The sequence below is a fragment of the Lytechinus pictus genome, chromosome 3 (genome assembly GCF_037042905.1).
Source record: "Lytechinus pictus isolate F3 Inbred chromosome 3, Lp3.0, whole genome shotgun sequence".
Taxonomy (NCBI): Eukaryota; Metazoa; Echinodermata; class Echinoidea; order Temnopleuroida; family Toxopneustidae; genus Lytechinus; species Lytechinus pictus.
Window position 1 is genome coordinate 81139524 of NC_087247.1, and position 18761 is coordinate 81158284.

At 34.7% G+C, this 18761-nt stretch overlaps 1 protein-coding gene across 4 annotated transcripts in view; it reads left to right on the forward strand.

Annotated features, from left to right (window-relative positions):
- LOC129257999 (DNA mismatch repair protein Msh3-like) overlaps positions 1-18761 on the forward strand; it is a 93083-nt gene that overhangs the window by 8412 nt on the left and 65910 nt on the right. For 2 of the 4 annotated variants that reach the window (XM_064097801.1, XM_064097802.1), the window contains exon 1: positions 17351-17566. The exons of the other annotated variants lie outside the window; for them this stretch is intronic. The gene's annotated coding sequence lies outside the window, so the exon portion shown is untranslated. Of the gene's footprint in view, positions 1-17350; positions 17567-18761 lie in introns of those variants that run through there. 4 annotated transcript variants of the gene reach the window in all.

Sequence of the window (18761 nt, forward strand, 5' to 3'; positions counted from 1 at the left end):
CAATAGTATCCACGTATCCATGTATCCAAGTATCCAACTATCCAATAGTATCCAAGTATCCACGTATCCGCGTAGCCATGTATCCAAGTATCCAAGTATCCAAGTATCCAAGTATCCAAGTATCCACGTATCCACGTATCCAAGTATCCAAGTATCCACGTATCCGTGTATCCATGTATCCATGTATCCAAGTATCCACGTATCCAAGTATCCAAGTATCCACGTATCCGCGTATCCATGTATCCAAGTATCCAAGTATCCACGTATCCAATAGTATCCAAGTATCCACGTATCCGCGTATCCATGTATCCAAGTATCCAATAGTATCCACGTATCCATGTATCCAAGTATCCAATAGTATCAAAGTATCCACGTATCCGCGTATCCATGTATCCAAGTATCCAAGTATCCAATAGTATCCACGTATCCGCGTATCCATGTATCCAAGTATCCAATAGTATCCAAGTATCCAATAGTATCCGAGTATCCCCGTATCCATGTTTCTAAGTATCCATATCCAAACATGTATGTAATATAATAGTATCCAAGTATCTTTGTATACATGTATCCATGTATACATATCAACGACTATCATTCCTTAAATAACATTTAAACATTATCAACATAATTATATACCAATGCACGTATCCTCGATCACGCGCCCCCTCTTTCATTCCTTCATATATCTTCCCTTTAAAACTCCTCTGATTATCATATAACCTGACATTACTTCACCCCTTTCACTACATCAACCATATTGGACAAGTCGTGTACCCCCCTATGGGACCATCCCCTTCCCCCTCCCATCCTTTATCCATTTCCCGATCGATCTCCTGCTTGACGCCGGGGCTTCTTCATTAGCTCACGAACGTAGAGGGCGACAAAACTGCTATCACCAAGCCTCTGGCTATCGCACACCGGCAGCATGCAGCAGCGATTAGGAGGTAAATTGGTCTCATAATCGATTATAACATGACATTGGATTCTAAAGTTACTCCAAGATCTTTTAAGTGATATCAAGAACTCTAATTTTCATAAAGGAATTATAAAGTTATTTCAATGAAACAAAATGAACCAGGGTGACCAGACGTCCCGTATTTCCCGGGATCGTCCCATATTTGGCTTCTTAGACTTTGTCCCGGCGTCCCGACAAACCTTTCCCGGGACGCCTATTTGTCCCGTATTTCAGAATTTTGAACAAAATATAGTTAAAACATTTGAAATTAACATATTTTCATCAAATAACCAACAGATCACTCGTACTCCCCGACCATTCGCCATACATAATGAGTTGCCAAAAGGTAGGGGATGGGACTGCACGGTGTTCAGGCCTGCTTCCAGACAATTTTTTCACTTATGAAGAAAAGAGTAAAAGAGTTGGACTTACCAATGATTGTCAAGGAACCAAACGAAGATTGTGGTTCCACTGTAGCTCTGTTGTAACTTCACATCCAAGAAATATTATCCTTTATTCAATGATTGTTTTCTAAATCGTGTAAAATGGTAAGGAAATTCTTTGTTGTCCTCGTCTGTCCATAGATTCCTATGTAGAGTGCCATAACGCCCTCTTGTGGTAAATAAAAGAAAGCTAATGGGAGCGCGACCACAGAGCTGGATTATTCATGCTTCTGACCTATACCCGTTTCCGGTGAAGCCCGTTCCTGCGAAGGTAGTCTTTTTATCACCTGACACAAAATATTTTTTTCACTATTTTTGTACATCAAAATTATATTTTTGTCACAGGTGGGGGAAGCAAAAGGGGGGGGGGGGAGGAAGAGGGAATAGTTCCCCTTAAAAAAGAAAAAGAAAAACAGACTGAGGAAGAAAGAAAGAAAAAAGAATGGAGGGAAGTAAGGAAGAAAGCGATTTTCATCAGAAAAAAAAATACAAGCAAAAAAAAAAAAAATCGCACCCAAATGAAGGGAATTGGGGTCAAATATTTTAACCTTATTTCCAGAAAAATCTTGGCTATAATTGACAGGGCCCTGCCCTAGTCGAAATAAAATAGTAAAAAAATAGAAGAAAAAATAGGGAAAAAATAAATTTTTTGATATTCCATTTGGAACAAACAAAAAATAGCCAAAAATATAACAAAAATATATTTTTATGCTATTTTTTCCCCAAATACAATAGTGTAAAAATATGTAAAAGTTATCAAAGAAATACAATAAAAATAGAGAAAAAAATATATTTTACAGCTATTTTTTTCTCCTGAAATTAAACAAAAAATAGGTTAAAAATAGGATTATAATAGAAAAAAAAATAGGGAAAAAATATATTTTTAGGCTATTCAATTTGGAACAAAAATAGATAAAAAATAGATACCGTCTGCAAAATATATTTTTTTTATATTTTGCAAAATATATAAAAATTATAATTCTTAGTTGCACAGCTATTTTTCGCTATTTTCTAATAATTTTAAAAATATAACCTAAAATATATATATTTTCCCTATTTTCAAGGAAGAACTGTTTCCTCTATTTTTGTTGTGTCAAAATCATATGGATATGTTCCTGATCTTTCACACTTTTTGTATCACTTCTTTTGTTTTCCTTGCACACACACACATAAGAAAATTGGTAACACTCCCCTCCCCTTGGCTGTTACTTGAATTAAGTATCTTTACAATGAATGTCCACTCCTGTTATAACAAGGTGCAGGGAAAAGTGAAGTAATTATCCTTGCACATAGGATTGAAGAATCAAGGAAATTTGCCTCATTGTATTGAAACATTGTTGTTAATTGCCACATGCACAACAATACAACAGGAATTGACAAAACTTGCCCTAGAAAATCAGTCTCTCAGCCTTTTGATATCTGTTCCAAAAAAATATCAGAGTGACAAAATTATATAAATTTTGTATTGCATTGGAATTTAATGAATTAAAATTGTTACAAACTATGTTTGAGACATAACAAGCTGTGTATTATTCTTGTCTTATGTGTCAATGATTATCTTACACAGTAAGAAGGTAGTCAATCGAATTTTTACAAGCTAGCTTGGGGGATAAAATTTTAATATAATGCAACGCAATGCAACAAAAACGAACATTCATGAGGATAAGCACTAAACTGTCTCACCAATAAAGGAAAATTTTTTGAATTGTCATAACTTTGTAATTCCTCATTCAATTATGAAATTTTCATTTTTTTTTTGGGGGGGGGATCTGATGTACTCAATACATGTATGTTCAAATCACATAACTTTCAGTCTTAGAGTACCCTTAAGGATCAATACCAGGCCCATCAACCAAATGAGTGAGACAACCGGTTATATAAACATTTATTTTACTATGTAAAATGGTCCAAAGAGATCTATAAAGAAAGATTCAGACAGAGGGAACAGGAACCCCCCCCCCCCCTGTGTAAAGTGAAAGGCTGCACAGCAGATATGATGGAGGCACCTTTTTTTTTATAATCAAAATGACTTAGAATTCCCTAACCCTGGGTTTTCCAAGATCATTATTATATTTGGCTCAATTTTTGGCATACTTGTAAAATACTGTCGATAACCTGGAGGGTTTTTCAGTTAATCCATATTAATCTTAATCTTAGTACAATTCCTTTTTGTTTCGCACCTGTGCCCCTTTTGTTTGTACGTATGTGAAAACTGATAGCATACCCTGTCTATTATTTTGTATTCGATAAATAAAATGTGTAGATCTAGACCTATTCAGTTTTTTTGAAGCAGTGATAGAGTATAGGCCTGTTTTTAACTAATAATTCTACTGTATATTTTCACGTAATTGAGATCCTGGGGCCCTCGATCACTGCGTCTAAAGAGTTGGCCTGTGACGGTACCTTCATTCTCTGTACTTCTAGCAAGGCACTTGTCCTTTGCTGGTAGATGCGATGTATCTGAAGATTTAAAAGAAAAAACAATGGAAAGGAGAATAATCACTACAGAGAATAGGCAACTGTACCACGGCCTTGAACGATCTAACGTTTAAATCAGATCGAGATTTTAAAAAAAGTGTCAGACTCAGAGAACCAAATAGAGGTCTAATTTCAAAGATAAAAAAGCCATATCAAGTCCTTACGATTTTCAGGAAAAATTCAGGAAATGTAATTTCATTCAGCTTAGTTCATATAAGATAAATGTGCATGTTTCATCTGAATTATACTTCAAATTCCTTGTCATTTTTTCTATACAAGTCACAATGCATAAATTATCGACGAATATCATATGCTGGGCATGGGCCATGGCAGGTTTGTTTTCAGCAATTTTTTTTTATCAGAATATTATTTTTAAAAAGGGCCTAGAATCTAGGCCTACAAATACATGAAATATTACCAGCAGCATTAAAAAATCATTCATATTCAGAGATCTTCGTAAAACATTAATACTAGTATGCATGGCTAAAATTATCACTCGTTATGTGCGAGGTGCTGCACAAGCACGTCGGTTAGCATTAGTGCTCGCCTCAGCCCCGACGCCAGGCATAGCCTGCAGTCCACGAGCCGCTGGCGCGGCGCACGGCCGGTGAGCGGGTTAGGAACAAGAGGATGGGGAGTTTGGCTCGGGCGGCAGAGCCAGAGGCAGTACGAAGAAATCTGAATGCCGTCGATCGATTAACAAACAACGAGAAGAAAATCATATAAAATGTTTATCTGACTTACTGTTCAGCCTACTGCGTATGTCTGCAAATTTGTTGTCCGAATGTGACCCGTATTCTGTTAGTTGTTAGGGAATTCTTGGCGGCCATCTTCAGCTTCTCGTTGACGTAGAAACGGCGATCTTTTTCAAATATTTTATGGCGGTCGAAGTGCGCATGCGTATCTAGCTGCTTCATCTCATGCGCATGCGCTCCGTGCTTGCCCATTTTTATTTATTTATCTATTATTTATTTTATTTTTTATTTACTGGTCTGGCGCATGCAGCAATCATGAATGTGCTTAAAAGTTCCGCGCGGCCGCAGCGATCCCCCTTTTTTTTAAAGTCCCTTCACCCTTTATAATTTTCACATAAATAATTAGAGAAAAAGAAAATATTAAAAACTTAGATGAAGGTAGCGCCGCGGGGGTGAGGAATTTTGATAGGCAGTGGATGAGAAATTCAGACGAGCAAACAGTGATTTCCTTTTTTAAAGAAATGACCAATACTTGTTCACTTTATTATTTGTCTACACCAGTAAGAAAAAAATAGTCTGAAAGAAATAATATTACAGGCATTGAAAAATATTACTGGTAAAAAAAAACCTGACCAACATCGTGACACTTAATTTAAGCAAGGAAAATAGATTGGAAATAGATACAAACTTCTTACAAATTTTCAAAAAAAAATATAAAAAATAGCCTTGCATTAAAGTTAGAAAAAATTAATATTGAAGTTGGATACAAAGTTCTTAAAAAAAATTATATAGTAAAAAAAATCACCTGACATGACATCAATCAAGAAAAATAATTACAAAAATATAGTTCTTACCATTTGAAAAAAATAGATACAAAATTGCCTGGCATCATATGGCAAGTAAGAAAAATAGTTTAAAAATAGATGGAATTCTTTTGTAATATGAAAAAAAAATAGATGTAAAATAGTCTGCCATCATGACACGAAGTATGAAAAATAGATTAAAAATAATAAATTAGGTAAAAAATAGCCGGGCCTTTTTGACACGAAGTAAGAAAAATAGCTTAAAACTAGATACAAACTTGTTTGATTAGAATAAAATAGATAGAAAATAGCCTTGCCAACGTGGCAAGGTTGAAAAATAGCAAAAAATAGTCTGCGCGTTAAAAATATAACTATTTCATCCTATTTTTTTTCTATTTCACTTGTAAAAATAGCAAAATAATAGCATGCACTTTAAAAATAGAAATAAAAATAGCATTTTTTTTTCTATTTCACCTGTAAAAATAGCAAAAAAATAGCATGCGCCTTAAAAATAGGAATAAAATAGTCTATTTTTTTTCTATTTCACCTGTTAAAATAGCAAAAAAATAGCATGTGCCTTTAAAATAGAAATAAAATAGCCTATTTTTTTTCTATTTCACTTGTGAAAATAGCCAAAAAATAGCATGCGCGTTAAAAAATAGAAATAAAATAGCCTATTTTTTTCTATTTCACCTGTAAAAATAGCAAAAAAATAGATGGTGAGTAAAAAATAGGGAAAAGATAGACTATTTTTTTTCTATTTATTTGTAAAAATAGTAAAAAAATAGTCCCCTTTTACTAAAAATAGTAAAAAAAATAGAGAGAAAATAGGGGAAAAATATATTTTCTCGCAGCAAAAAACTACTAGGGTGGGAACTATTTTTTGAATGGGGGCGCTGAATTAAATATGCAAAGCCCCAAAAAAGGTTTTCACAACAAAAATGGAGAACAAATTATTCCCGAGAAATTTGAAAAGCAAAGAAAAAAAAGAACCAGAAGGACAGAGCCTTTCAACTACGCCAAATATTTCTTAGTAAAATTCAAGATCAAGAAAATTTTGTTCCCTTTTCATAAGAATCTTAAATAGTAATAGAACATAGCTATATATTACACTTTTCCTTCCTTTTCTTTCTTTCACAATTTTTTGTCTCGCCTGCATAGCAGAGCGAGACTATAGGCGCCGCTTTTCCGACGGCGACGGCGGCGGCGTCAACATCAAATCTTAACCTAAGGTTAAGTTTTTGAAATGACATCATAACTTAGAAAGTATATGGACCTAGTTCATGAAACTTGGCCATAAGAATAATCAAGTATTACTGAACATTCTACCTGAGTTTTAGGTCACATGACCAAGGTCAAAGGTCATTTAGGGTCAATGAACTTAGACCATGTTGGGAGAATTATTTTCAAAATCTTAACCGAAGGTTAAGTTTTTGAAATGACATCATAACTTAGAAAGTATATGGACCTAGTTCATGAAACTTGGGCATAAGGTTAATCAAGTATGAGTGAACATCCTGCCTGAGTTTCAGGTCACATGACCAAGGTCAAAGGTCATTTAGGGTCAATGAACTTTGGCCGTGTTGGGGGTATTTGTTGAATTACCATCATAACTTTGAAAATTTATGGATCTAGTTCATGAAACTTGGACATTAGGTTAATCAAGTACCACTGAATATCCTGTGCGAGTTTCAGGTCACATGACCATGGTCAATGGTCATTTAAGGTCAATGAACTTTGGCCGTGTTGGGGGTATTTTTTAAATTACCATCCTAACTCTGAAAGTTTATGGATCTAGTTCATAAAACTTGGACATAAGAGTAATCAAGTATCACTGAACATCCCCTGTGAGTTTCAGGTCACAAAACAAAGGTCAAAGGTCAGTTAAGGTCAATAAACTTAGGCCATGTTGGGGTAATTGTTGAATTGCCATCATAACTTTGAAAGTTTATGGATAGAGTGAATGAAATGTGGACATGGGTGTAGTTGACAAGTCTTAAGTCACCGTTCAAATGTCATTTATGGTCAATGAACGTGGTATTATGTCATTATATGAATGGTGTTTTTGTGAATGATTATTTTATTAGTAGTTTTCAAAGTTAGCACTGCTGCTATATTAAATCGCGTAATGCAGGCGAGACTGCCAGAGGCGTTCCACTTGTTTTATTTCTTGGTCGTATCCTATAGCCTATCCATTTTACCATTATTTCCCGTTTCTCGTCTTGTTTTTTTAAATTATAGATTCCATTTTGCTATCTCTTAATTCTTTCCCCTTTCTCACTCTTTTATTAGCATTTCGGGACGAGTTTCTCCTTTCCTTCCTAATTTTCACTCTTTCCTCGCGTTCAGTGACTTTTTTTGTATCTATATTCTTTCTTTCCTTCATCTACTTTTCTCTTTTACCCTTTCCATTTTCCTTCGGCTTGCCCCCCCTTAAGTTATTTTCCTTCTCATTCTTTCCCTTTCTCTCTTCTCCTTTTCCCCCTTTCCATTTTTTTTCTTGGCAAAATATATATATATATATATATATATATATATATATATATATATATTTATATATAATTCATCTTGCCCATCTGCGCTCGCAAGATTTATTTAGCAAGATTCCAATGTGTTGAGTGTTAGCAAGAAGTGGTGACGGACAAAAAAAAAGCAGATTAGGGGGATGATACTGATCTTCCTTTTTCATTTCATTTCATTTATTTCCAAAATAACAGCAAGCAAAGTAAATACATATTTTCATCTCAACATAATTATGGAAAGGATACAATAATTTTCGTGAAAGTAGCAAAATACATGTAATAATGATCATGTAACTTAAAAAAATATGTCATGTGGAGGAAACCTTGAGAAAGCAGAGGTCGTGAAAAAGATTCCCCATATAATCAACTTTTATGATTGTGGGCAACAATTGGAAGACAAGACAATACAATCATTTTCAGGATTACAAAAATTCTATAGAATGTCCGTTTTAATCTAAGAAAAAAAAATCTTGCGATTGGCGCACTCGCTATCATTAACTTAAGCCTTATTTGTTAATATAATATATTTATTGTTTATAAGAATAAAACTAAATATGCTTAAAACTTCAGACTTAATGCAGTATGGACTTCCCCTCCTGAATGATTTTTTAAAAATGAGGGTGTAGATATCCCCCCCCCCTATTTTGATGCTTCGTCCGCCTCGAATGAATAGTTGTAGCACCATCAGCGTACTTCTAAACTATATATTGTATGGTGAAAGGACCTATGATGATTAATTTATATATCCTCAGGAAATAATGTCATTTACACTGTTTTATTCTTTTAATATGTTTATCGAGACGAAACAAGATTGCCAATTTGTCTTGATAGAGGCTATCGAGACTTCCTTACCAGAATGCATCACGAGCTGAGTTTCGTCCAAACGGGTGGATAAACCTCTCTGGTTTCGTGAGATTTTTTTTCTTTTTCGATTTGTCACTGTTGAACACCATAGCAGCAACCAAGAGGATCAATCGCCATCACGCATAAATTTCGGTGAGTTTTTATTCATTTTTTTAATGTTGTAAGGTCAGCAAGAATGATCTTCTTATGAAAAGATGTTGGGCTAAGTATCACATTTATAAAATTGCATGAGTTTGTGATACTTAGAATGACGGATGGGGGGAAATGAGCAATGTATTTTTGCTCAACTGCACTGTATGCTGCCGAGAAGGAGGTTATATTATAACCTCGTACGTAGGATGAGTGCAACAGATGACGAAGCAGAGGCAACAATAAAATCGATAATCGTAAACTTTTGCAAGTTCTGCTGTGATTTTCTTGCTAAAATGGCCTCCTTTCTGTGTGTGGCAGGCTTCTAGCAATAGGACGGAGCAGATTCTCAATGGTGCAAACAATCTCACGTGATAAACAGTTTTTCCACCAAAATAATCACAAAATCGGTGGGAAATGTTTGTAAGTATATTATGGATTCTCAGATTAGGCATACTGTATTACTGATTTGATGATGTAATCGGTGGAACAAGCTGTTGAGTTTTCATAACTAATGTTAGATCTAGTTGTTTCAGCTTTCCTTTTTAGTCTTATTTTGATCGGTGCGAACTTGAAATAGGATGGGAGAGATGCCTGTGAATGATGCCGCGATGTTTCATCTAATTTTTAAGTTAATTACAATGTTTCACTATTAAATTTTATTCATTTCTAAAACATTCTATTTCTATTCTACATGTAAATATGTTTATAAACACCAAATATCATTATGATTTTTGTTAGATTATGGGATTTTTTATTTGTTTTAAATTTGTACTTTTCTTTCTTTCTTTCTTTATTTCTTTCTTTCTTTCTTTCTTTCTTTCTTTCTTTCTTTCTTTCTTTCTTTCTTTCTTTCTTTCTTTCTTTCTTTCTTTCTTTCTTTCTTTCTTTCTTTCTTTCTTTCTTTCTTTCTTTCTTTCTTTCTTTCTTTCTTTCTTTCTTTCATATCCCTTTTCCTTCATCATTCTATCCTTCCTCTTTGCCCCCTTTTTGTTCCATCTATTTTTATTTCTTATCTGTCTTTTCTGATCCTTTCTCTCTCTGTTAATATTTCTTTCTTTCCTTCTTTGTCTTTCTTTCCTTCTTTTTTTTTAATTTCGTATTATTTCCCCTTCATTTTTTCTTTCCTTAAGCTTTTCTTTGCTTCCTTCTCCCTTCCTCTCCCTTTTCTTTTCATTCTTTTTCCTCCCTTTCTTTCATTCTTTATTTTATTTTTTTCTTCTAATTGTGTCCTTTATTCTTTCTTTCTTTCTTTCTTCCTTCCTTCCTTCCTTCCTCCCTTCCTGTTGTTCTTCTTTGTTTGTTTCTTTTTTTCAAAGAATGAAGGAAACATTTTACTTTTATTCGTTCTTTCTTTCCTCCACCTTTTTTATTGCTTCTTTTTTCCTTTCTCTCCCTTATTTTTTCTCTCACACATCTTCTTTTCCTTCTTTTATTTTTTTCTTTCTTAATTCATTTCAAATGACTGACAGAAACGTTTTTTTTTCTTCTTTTATTCTTTCTTTCATCATTTTATTTTAACATTTTGAATTTTTTTTTCCCTTCATCTTTTTCTTTCTTTCCGTTCTCAATTCATCCCTTTTCTTTCGCCTTTTCATTCTTTCGTTCTTCCTCCCTTCCAATTCTGTATATTTTTTTTCACAAGTCTAACACCGTGTATTTTGTTGATCTTTTTTTTTTTATTAAGACCTGGCTTGGTCGATCCGCTCATGCAGCGTCCTTTGTCAATTGTCCCGTATTTCATTTTGTGAAATCTGGTCACCCTGAAATGAACCTTGTCGTACATGTTGTCGCGCATATCAAATTTTAGCTATGAAGTATAAATAATATTGGCAAATGATACATCAAATGAAAGGTCTTTGCATTAGAAATACATCCAAAAAAAATAAAGAAAATTCTGCCATTCGTTAGGGAGTTATGGGTAAATTAAAGATCAAATTTTTAAAACGCATTCTGCGGCATATTTGTGATGCCTCAAAATTTTTGCGATAAACATGCATTCATGTTTGAAAATTGCTCCACGTCATTCCAAGAATATTTTCCCTCAAGTCTTGCGCAACTTTTGAGTCCAAATTTATGATGCTCGGGTATGTGGTCTTAAGGGCGTTCCACAGTTAGAATGAAGTCCATGTCATTTTTACCAAATTTTGCAGATATTTGAATGATATGCAATCTTGCGCAATCAAGAGAATTATGCCTCTCTTAGACCGCACGAATTAAACAAATGAGTTTAAATCATCTTCACCGAGTGGATACCGCATCAAACTTCATCAAATTTTCAAGATATATAACAAAGTGTATACCAAAGCATGGACCTATCACAAATGGACATTCAACGAATCCCCTCCTTTGGGCCAAAGACCGTCACCGCTAATCCTTTTATAAACAGAGTGCTGGCAGCTGACGCCCATCAAGCCGGTCGTAAAACACGCTATCACTGATGGACAGCGGAAATCAATTGTACGCTGCTCCTACCCATTGCGATGTTCTTCATTCACTTTATCAAAAGCAACGCACAGCAGCGAACGTTAGCGCTTTGAAAATGATTGCAAAAAAAAGAAAACAAAGGTATTTTTAACGTACATCGGAAACAACCGCAAATGAAATGCATTGACATCACCTTGCAGATCAGTATATCTACAACAAAAAAGCAGTTGAAATTTGACGGGGAAATGTGCGGAAAAACATTAAAAATGCATCTTTTTCGGATAGTATTGATGTCGATAGTAGCGCTTACCTTCGGTCACAAGTTGATTTTCATTTAGGCGTAAAATTCCAGAGGATTGGCGAAATTTAACAGGATTTTTTTGTGATGATCAGACGACAATTGCACAGTATTGACAGCGTGAAATAATATATTGAAAACCAGAAATAAATTGCGCATTGCATTATAGGTAATGCAGGGACTTTCCCCCTGATCGTAGCAATCAAGCTTACATGACCGCATCTGGTCGAAAGAGGGCCAGAGATCGGGCGGTGACGATCATTGTCCCAGAAGGGATTGAATAAACAACTGCCTCGGGCGCTCATCGTAAAAAAAGCGCAAAGAGAAAGTTAACTGTGAGACAGCAATTTTGACAGCTGGAAACAGGTGGTGGCCATAAAATGCTCTCGTTGAATGTCCATTCGTAATAGGTCCATGACCAAAGTAAGAGAAAGTCTTTTAATTGGTAAAACTATATCTATTTGGAGTCAGCAGCACCCTCATTTGGCAAGAATGGTGTAAAAACTCGGAAAAAGCAAATCTTCAAAGACGTGAATCTACTCAAAAATTAAAAAAGGATTTTGTAAGCTGCACTTTTTTCAAAATCCATGTCATTTTCATCAAATTCTGCTAAATTGTAGAGGAATGCATATCGAAGGTGTAGGGAAGTTAAAAATATAGGGTCCATGTGCTCATTTTTGTCTCACCTGCATAGCAGAGTGAGACTATAGGCGCCGCTTTTCCGACGGCGACGGCGGCGGCGGCGGCGGCGGCGGCGGCGGCGGCGACGGCGGCGTCAACACCAAATCTTAACCTGAGGTTAAGTTTTTGAAATGACAGCATAACTTAGAAAGTATATGGACCTAGTTCATGAAACTTGGCCATAAGGTTAATCAAGTATTACTGAACATCCTGCCTGAGTTTCATGTCACATGACCAAGGTCAAAGGTCATTTAGGGTCAATGAACTTAGACCATGTTGGGGGAATCAACATCAAAATCTTAACCTAAGGTTAAGTTTTTGAAATGTCATCATAACTTAGAAAATATATGGACCTAGTTCATGAAACTTATACATAAGGTTAATCAAGTATCACTGAACATCCTGCATGAGTTTCACATCACATGACCAAGGTCAAAGGTCATTTAGGGTCAATGAACTTTGGCCGAATTGGGGGTATCTGTTGAATTACCATCATAACTTTGAAAGTTTATGGATCTGATTCATGAAACTTGGAAATAATAGTAATCAAGTATTACTGAACATCCTGTGCAAGTTTCAGGTCACATGATCAAGGTCAAAGGTCATTTAGGGTCAATGAACTTTGGCCAAATTGGGGTATTTGTTGAATTACAGCCATAAATTTGAAAGTGTGTTGGTCTAGTTCATAAAACTTGGACATAATAGTAATCAAGTATCACTGAACATCCTGTGCGAGTTTCAGGTCACATGATCAAGGTCAAAGGTCATGTAAGGTCAAAGAACTTTGGCCACGTTGGGGGTATTTGTTGAATTGCCATCATATCTCTATAAGTGTATTGGTCTAGTTCATAAAACGTGGAAATAAGAGTAACCAAGTATCACTGAACATCTTGTGCGAGTTATAGTAGTTTTCAAAATCAGCACTGCTGCTATATTGAATCGCGTGATGCAGGTGAGACGGCCAGAGGCATTCCACTTGTTTAACTATGAGTGTCCAAAGTGATGCGAGTTGGCATGAAAATCGCAGAAAATGCAACCAAAACGTGCAAAAGTATAATTATACCGTCTAAAAGCGAATGGTTCCGTAGTTTTGCCCCAAACATTCAAAATCCATGTCATTTTCATCATACTCTCTAGATTTGTAGAAGAATATATTCTGAAGACATTAAAATATTAAAAATATGGGTCCATGTGCTCATTTTTAAACTATTGGTGTCCCAAGTGTTGCAAGTTGGCTTGAAAATCGCCTAAAAAGCGCCGAAAACATGCTAAAGTCTTTTAATACCCTCTAAAATGCATTAATGGTTCCATATTTCGCTCCCAAACTTTCTAAATTCATGTCATTTTCATTATACTCTAGATTTGTAGAGGAATATATTATAAAGGCATTAAAATTAGGCCTGGGACTTTCGGGTTTTTTTCTCTTCGGGTACCCGTGGTAATTTTCGGGCAGGTACCCGAAAATCATGTCGCTCGAAATATGACTGGTGGAAAAACCCCATGTAGGTGACGTCATCAAGCCAATTTATGAATGAAAATATAGTAAGCCTGCGCATTGCAAGCCTCCCGTGCCCCACGCAGTATTCCATCGAAACAAGTCTGCAATTATCTGTCACCTCGTACCAAAATTGAGAAAGTTAACTGTGAGACAGCAATTTTGACAGCTGGAAACAGGGGGTGGCCATAAAATGCTCTCGTTGAATGTCCATTCGTAAAAGGTCCATGACCAAAGTAAGAGAAAGTCTTTTAATTGGTAAAACTATATCTATTTGGAGTCAGTAGCACCCTCATTTGGCAAGAATGGTGCAAAAACTCGGAAAAAGCAAATCTTCAAAGACGTGAATCTACTCAAAAATTAAAAAAGGATTTTGTAAGCTGCACTTTTTTCAAAATCCATGTCATTTTCATCAAATTCTGCTAAATTGTAGAGGAATGCATATCGAAGGTGTAGGGAAGTTAAAAATATAGGGTCCATGTGCTCATTTTTTAACTATGAGTGTCCAAAGTGATGCGAGTTGGCATGAAAATCGCAGAAAATGCAACCAAAACGTGCAAAAGTATAATTATACCGTCTAAAAGCGAATGGTTCCGTAGTTTTGCCCCAAACATTCAAAATCCATGTCATTTTCATCATACTCTCTAGATTTGTAGAAGAATATATTCTGAAGACATTAAAATATTAAAAATATGGGTCCATGTGCTCATTTTTAAACTATTGGTGTCCCAAGTGTTGCAAGTTGGCTTGAAAATCGCCTAAAAAGCGCCGAAAACATGCTAAAGTCTTTTAATACCCTCTAAAATGCATTAATGGTTCCATATTTCGCTCCCAAACTTTCTAAATTCATGTCATTTTCATTATACTCTAGATTTGTAGAGGAATATATTATAAAGGCATTAAAATTAGGCCTGGGACTTTCGGGTTTTTTTCTCTTCGGGTACCCGTGGTAATTTTCGGGCAGGTACCCGAAAATCATGTCGCTCGAAATATGACTGGTGGAAAAACCCCATGTAGGTGACGTCATCAAGCCAATTTATGAATGAAAATATAGTAAGCCTGCGCATTGCAAGCCTCCCGTGCCCCACGCAGTATTCCATCGAAACAAGTCTGCAATTATCTGTCACCTCGTACCAAAATTGAGAAAGTTAACTGTGAGACAGCAATTTTGACAGCTGGAAACAGGGGGTGGCCATAAAATGCTCTCGTTGAATGTCCATTCGTAAAAGGTCCATGACCAAAGTAAGAGAAAGTCTTTTAATTGGTAAAACTATATCTATTTGGAGTCAGTAGCACCCTCATTTGGCAAGAATGGTGCAAAAACTCGGAAAAAGCAAATCTTCAAAGACGTGAATCTACTCAAAAATTAAAAAAGGATTTTGTAAGCTGCACTTTTTTCAAAATCCATGTCATTTTCATCAAATTCTGCTAAATTGTAGAGGAATGCATATCGAAGGTGTAGGGAAGTTAAAAATATAGGGTCCATGTGCTCATTATATTTTCATTCATAAATTGGCTTGCGTCGCAGTGGCTGGACGACGTCACTGCAAAAGAAACATGACGACGATTGAACGATCTCAGTCACATCATCATCACTTGAAAAACTAGTATATTTATGGATATTTCGAGGGTAATTGGTGAGATTCAAAATGAGACTTGTATACTTTTGTGATGAGTTACAATCATGTCTTACACTACGCAATACAAATCAAATGTATGTTATACTGGTGAGCAATTTTCGGGTATTGATTTTTCTACCCGGGTACCCAAGGCTTCTGGGCGGGACCCAGGTACCCGGGTTTTTGTCCCAGCCCTAATTAAAATATTAAAAAATATAGGGTCCATGTGCTCGTTTTTAAACTATCAGTGCTTAAAGTGTTGCGAGTTGACTTGAAAATATTGAAATCCACCTAAAATGTGCTGAAAATAATTTTCATCATACTTTGCATATATATACTTTAGCACCTGAATATTTTATATGCAAAAATTAACATGGGACCATGTGCTTGATTTTTTGCTATAGAGCTTCAAATTTAACCCAAATGGATGTTCTTAAGAATTGCGTATAAGAGTTTGGCATTTTTAGACCTCACGAGATCACAACGAGTTTAAAGCTCTATAAATACTCAGTCAAAATCCATGAGAATTTCATTAAATTTTGCAATATGATTAATAATTGTATCCGAGATGGATAATATATTTATATTGCTTTCAATTGTTTGTTCATTTAAAATGTCTAACAGCACTCTCAGTTCTTAGAAATTGCGGGAAAAATTACAAATACTCAACCTCAAAAATGTCAAATTTCAAAAACAAACTTGAGAAGTAAAAGAATGCTGCATTTTCACCAAACTTTGCAAAGTTGTAGAGGAAGGTATACCCAAGAGGTGCAAACATTAAAAAAATATGGGTTCATGTGCTTGTTTTCAAACTATCAGCACTCTTAGAGCAAATGTGCTTCTTAAAACACCCCAAAACGCACCAAAAGCTTCGGATCTATGTGAGGAAAAATTCCGAACCACTCTACTAATTATTCAGACTCGGGGTGATATTCATCACACTTTGCAGCACTACAGAGAAAGTATTTTGAAATTGTAGAGGAATAAAAAAAATGGTCCATGGAATAATTCCAGTTTATTAGCTTCATGAATTCCAACCATTCCATTGAAAATTGTACACATAAAAGGAAAGAATAATGTAATTGCTGATGTTTCAAGAGTATAAAAAGTGAAATTATTCATGCTTTTGTCCAAGTGTGTCATTTGAAGAAAATGTCTTTGATGTTCATTTATTTGATTAAACATGTTTGTTAGGACTAAACCTTTGTACACGATAAATGTAAATGATTTATCAAGATGACTTTGAAAAATTAAAGAAGAAAAGTAATCTTAAAGAAACCTTTACTACGGTAAAGGTTTGTTTTCCCCGGTAGGGGAGGTGTTATATATATATAAGTAGAATTGTAAGGTGTAAGAGCAATTACATTCATTTGTTTATTTATTTTCTCTTTAAGGATATTCCTAGCATATAATGATTAAGAATATTCCAGAATGTATGTTTTAAGCTGCGTTAGGCATGCTATTTAATAGGCTGAATAATCTTTGTTATTTCTGGAATTTACAAACAATAGGCAATGTAGACAATAGATTCCTAGTGGCAGTGAAAATGACAATATGATTAGCTTTAGCTATGTTGTTTACATTGTTAATTTCACTGAGGTCATTCAAGAGTCTTCTAAAATTAGACCGCTCTAGAAATTGGCAGAATGTTCTTTTTGTAGATAATACTAGAAACTTCCAGAATAGAATTTACTAGAAGTGAATAATTTATTTTTAAGCTGGCAGTTTCTTCAAGGATCGCATCATATCAGATCAGAACTCAGAGTTTCACGCCAGACTTTATGTCAGAGCATAGTTTATTTCCAACTGGAATACAACATTTATCTTCTGTGGAATTTTTTGCATGCCATCAATGAACTGTTTGCAGTTATTTTGAGAGAGGAATTCTTAGTTCTCATTGAGATCATCAACCTGTTTCAATGAACGCTTTTCAACCCATAGATTGCTGAAATTGACTATTAATCGTCATCAACATCGTCTTCACAGACATTTCAACTCATTACGGTGACTCTTGTTATTCATCATGCTTCAACATAAAAATCATCATCGCCATCATTGTGAACTTTAATTTAAGGAATCTTTGCCAACCAACTTGGATTTCATTTGGATATATATACTATCATAACTTTGGATTGCACATCGGACACTTCAAGAGATGTAAGATCAATATTTATTTATGTTTTGTTAGTTTATGATTGTTATTTCCTGTAACTAAAAACACAAGGGAAATCAAATTTAAAACTAAATTTTCATAGTTCTTTGTTGCAGTATCGTAATGTATTTTTAGACTTGAATAGGATGAGTAAACTTGCATAGTGTATTGATACTAGAAAAATATGTCAAATATGTCAAATATCTAAGTAATACTATTCAATATGACCATTACAAGGACATGATGGCTGTTTAACAGAGGTATGTACATTTCAAAGTAATATCTTGAATGAGATATTCACATTGTTAAGTAATAAAAGATTTGGAGATCATAAGATAGCTCTGGGTTTTTTTTTCTTTTAGACAGAGACATAAATGTTTCCAGAGACAGACAGAAGTAGAACCTTGAGGATTAGTATGATTTTAAATATCATTTGTCAATAATTTTGTACATTTTCCTTGTTTAAACTCTAATTTAAATTGCTTTTATTTGCAAAGAATTTGACATGCAAAGTGTTTTTCTTCTAGTACAATCAATTGGTCTTGTGCAAATATTCTAAGGCCGAAAGTGTAATTGGTGTGTAATGACCATTAATGGACCTTAACTTAATGATAATGCTCCAAATTGTACATCTGTTGCAGAGGCATGATGTCCATGTAACGGTGGTAACACCAAAAATGGAAGGTTAGGCCAGTATTGGTAGTTGAGTATTTCCAAAGAGAATATTCCATTCTGTTATTAAAAGGCATGATTTCTCTCAACTATTTAGTTCTACATGCCATCATAAATTGAATTTCTTGACTGGTGAGAAATAAAGAACGACACGGAACATGGCACTGGTATACACACAGAGCATCAACTTCCATTTATTGATGCTAAATCTTTCAATATATATATATATATATATATATATATATATATATATATATATATATACACCATGTAGGAAAGTGTGGAATAAAGTGACTATACAATGTTGTAAGCAAAATATTTACTAAGAGTAATAGAGATCAACCCCTTTATTTTGACAATGGGAGAGTATAGTCTTAGTATTTGTAAGGATGATAAATGATGTTTGTGTAGCAGTGGTATTTTGTCAAATCTTGTTTCTCAGTTTACTCAAATATGCAGGGTGATATGAAATACCTCTAAGTGGATTTAATTGAAGAATTGTCCCATGAAACTTATAAGAAATAAAAC